The following is a 4107-nucleotide window of genomic DNA, read 5'->3' on the forward strand; positions in this document are numbered from 1 at the left end:
GGGGGGGAATCATATGGCCATCATTCCTCTCGATTCCTCTTTTGGGTGAAAGGCGAGGTGAAAGGACATTTTACTGGTCACGCGGGATGCAACCTATTTAAACAATGTTGTCAAATTATGACACAACAACATCATTTGTTTTCATTTGCATGTGACAAAAGTCCCTCTATTTTTCCCGTTGAGGTCCATAACAATAATCACTATTTATCACCATGTTGTAAAACTACAGCACAACCGTTGTAAAGTTTGATAACATATATCGTTACAAAACAAACAACTTTGTGCTTTTACAAATTGTTGGTGCAGGCAGGTGGAGGAAAATAATCACTTTTTTGAAATGAAAATTTGTTTTAGATAATTTCGTATATGTTGTTAGATTATAACATGTTTCGTTTTTTAACAACATTTGCCGCTGTCAAACTTTACATCATAAATTTAAAAACGTTTTTTAACAGTGCACGATTTGCTGTGCGGATGCTGTATATCAGGCTTTTGGGTCTGTGAACCTGTTTATACTCTCACTCTACCCTTCTTCAAAGCCTGTCTCCGAGCCCCCGAGCCCCCTCTCCCCGGCACAAGGCCGACGCGGCACAAGTTAAGAGCACCAATTATCCGCTGACCTGCTAGCATAATCTTCAGCCCCACCAGCCCATCCGAGCCGAGGGGCCCCGAACGGACCCCAGCGAGAAACGACAGAAAATAATAAGTCGGGCTTTGCTCTGTGCTCCCCTCTCGTCTCATCATCCCCACGACCATTATTTGACCCCCCCCCCTCCCCCGTTTTCACCCTCCCCCTTGTCCCTCACGGAGCAGGAGCAGAAGTCTAGCAGAAGTGGTGTTGGAGGGTCTTCTTTGGCGCTGACCACTGCCCTGGACCTTTTTCAATACCCCTCTCCTCGTCCCCCCCCCCTCTCTCTCTCTCCCCTCTCAGTCTCTCTCTTCCTCTCTCCGTTTCCATCCGAGACCGAGAAGATCCTAATTTCTCAAGAGTTTAGGTCAAGGCAGGGAAGGGCCCAAAAAAAAATCAAAATGTTCGGAGAGAGCAACGCCGGTCAAAATCGAGTAGTGGATGAAAAATAAAAGCTTACGTGTTTTTTCCTTTTGCTGTGAGATCACTCTAAATAACTGCGCAAAGCCCCTAAACTTTAGACAGGGTCCTAAGTGCATTGCGTGAGGTATTACAACACGAAGTTTTGCTCCGATTTAATCGACACGGGTATCACTTTATTCGTCTTTTTGTGCTGAAAAAGAATATGTGTCTACGCGGGCTGTAGGTGCTACGGTTCAGATTTTATCGCGTTTTTACTTCAGCCGATTTCCAAAAAAGTGCAATTTTTAAGCGTTTTTTGTCTGTTTCTGAGCCCTGAGAGATCCCAAGCTGACACCTAGGGCTGATATTACTTGTCCTTGTACCAGCCAATATTCTCGGACCCCGACACGGGCATTTGAGTGCATTGCCTACCCTCCAGGGGCACGGAATTCTCGCGAATTCAACACAAAGTTGGAGTTTGGGTCAAAATAGCGAACTGAGACGATAAAAATCGACGGCAATGCGTCTAAATGCACTTCTTTAGCAACACTTAGTGCAAGATCTTTTTAAAAAAATAATGACAGGATTGAACAACTTTTAGCAAATTTTTAATTTTTAAAATTTTAATTAATTTTAACTTTTTCTTCTTGCACTTAGTGTTGCTGAATAAGTGCATTTAGACGCATTGCCGTCAATTTATATCGTCTCAGTTCGCTATTTTGACCCAAACTCCAATTTTGTGTTGAATTCGCGAGAATTACATGCCCCTGGAGGGTAGGCAAGGCACTCAAATGCCCGTGTCGGGGTCCGAGAATATTGGCTGGTACAAGGACAAGTAATATCAGCCCTAGGTGTCAGCTTGGGATCTCTCAGGGCTCAGAAACAGACAAAAAACGCTTCAAAATTGCACTTTTTTGGAAATCGGCTGAAGTAAAAACGCGATAAAATCTAAACCGTAGCACCTACAGCCCGCGTAGACACATATTCTTTTTCAGCACAAAAAGACGAATAAAGTGATACCCGTGTCGATTAAATAGGAGCAAAACTTCGTGTTGAAATACCTCGCGCAATGCACTTAGGACCCTGTTTAAAGTTTAAGGGCTTTGCGCAGTTATTTAGAGTGATCTCACAGCAAAAGGAAAAAACACGTAAGCTTTTATTTTTCATCCACTACTCGATTTTGACCGGCGTTGCTCTCTCCGAACATTTTGATTTTTTTTTGGGCCACCCTAACCTTGGCGCTAGCACGACTTTTCGGGCTAGGCCACCATATTCTCTCCTTCCACTCTCACTGCCCTCCCTCTTACCCTCTCTACCTTTCTCTCCTGCGGTACGCCAAGCGAGACACTGGGGATGAGCGGGCGTTTCCTCCGTGGTCGGCGGGCAGCGAACCATGTCGCTACGACGCGGTTGCACGTCGGCACGGGGCCGGGGCCCTCCCTGAGGGAGCTGGAATGTTGTTGCTTGGAGTGGCGCCGAGTCTCGGCTGGAGGATCGCTCCAGCTCCGGCTCCAGCTCGGGCTCCAGCACCAGCTGAGAGGCCCTGCTTGGCCGGATGCCTGATTGGCTGTTTGGCTGCTTGGCTGGCTGGGTACATGACCCGCTACGCCGCTCTACCTCAGTCTCGCACACACCCGTCATGCTCGAGTCGGTGTGGGGGAAGCCGACTGAGGGGCTAATGAGTATACTGGGAAAACGGGTAACTCCAGTATACTAATCCGTGAATTGAACCAACTATGTAAATCTTTTGGCTGCTATTGCCACATTATGTTCCATGTGACTCTCACGTTCAAACGAGTTCAAGTCACACGAAAAATAATGCGACAATAACATAAAAAAAGGCTGACATCACGATTTAACCAATGTGACATTTTTTCATGTTAGTCAATGTGACGCCACATGAATTAAATCGAGCTGAGTAACAGAAGTACCAGCGTCCACGTCGGACGTTGCACACATGGTTGCCTTTCCAGAAGCTCGGCAACCCCTGCGCAGCGCAGAGGCTTAGATAGGAGCACCAGGTTGCAATATTTGCAAGTCAAAGTAGACGCACAGTTTTCCTACCATTGCAGGTGTGTGTGTCTGTGTGTGGGCGAGGAGTTTTGCGATCGCAAAGTGACTCGATTGTTATTTTAAACCCACACAAACATACGGACGTAGCGACCTTTTTTCGGTCTTCTTGTTGTTCCTTTTAAAGAAAACCCTGACGTGTGGCTTGTAAGTAACAAAAACCTCTCATAAAACATTCTCAATGTTAACGCGTTTGACAGCAATTTTTGAAATATGTATAAACAAATTTCAACAGTCTTACTAGAGTTGTTTAAATGTAATAGGGGCATTTTTTGACCACACAAGTGGAGCTACCGCTACTCCTGGGTCCATATTCCCCCTTTCTTACGATGTGATGGCCGTATTGTTATTTTTCTTGGTTTCTCCGCCGCGTTTCGATTCCATTGTGGGCTTTCTGTTCTGTTGCAGAGGTAACCGACTGCCACCGTGAAGCCAAAAGTGGGAAAAGGATACAGAAAGAGGAATTTGTTTTCTTTGCAACACCCGATTACTCGAAAATAATTTGTTAATGGATTGAAACATCGTCGACCCGATGCCGCACGGGGAAAGGCAAGTAACATTGTGCAGACCGGGGAGAGTCTGTGTTTTATGCCAAATTGTATTATGTCAAATTGTATCGACGTGATTCCATGCGGGCCGGACTGTCAGTCGACCTCAAGATCCAGCTCTCAGCCTTTGCGGGGTGCGACATCATTTGTGTGCCTCGAGGATGTCGAGGACAAAGGCTGTCGCTCCCGCACACATGCCCACCCCACCACCGCATTCCACGGGGATTCGCGTGACCCCACCCCCCACCTGGGGCGTCGCTGCTTACGATTATCGTTTGCAGAGTCGCGTTGGCCGCACCGCTCAGGCCATTGTCTCTTTTCTTACAAAAGAACGCAGTGAGAGATGCTGTGAGATCTGAAGCTTCTCTACTTCCCCTCTGCGTATCTCGCACGAGGAAAAAGCGCACAAGAGGAAACAAGACAAGACAGATGGAGGGAGGTAAGGAGGGGAGCGGGGGG

The 4107-nt window shown here is 46.8% G+C and overlaps 1 protein-coding gene across 1 annotated transcript in view; it reads right to left on the reverse strand.

The window, feature by feature from the left end:
- The window catches only part of LOC113202490 (PDF receptor), a 78145-nt gene that overhangs the window by 52239 nt on the left and 21799 nt on the right, over positions 1-4107 (reverse strand). The window lies entirely within an intron of this gene.

This window comes from Frankliniella occidentalis, unplaced genomic scaffold (genome assembly GCF_000697945.3).
Source record: "Frankliniella occidentalis isolate FOCC.00 unplaced genomic scaffold, Focc_3.1 Scaffold296, whole genome shotgun sequence".
Classification (NCBI taxonomy): Eukaryota; Metazoa; Arthropoda; class Insecta; order Thysanoptera; family Thripidae; genus Frankliniella; species Frankliniella occidentalis.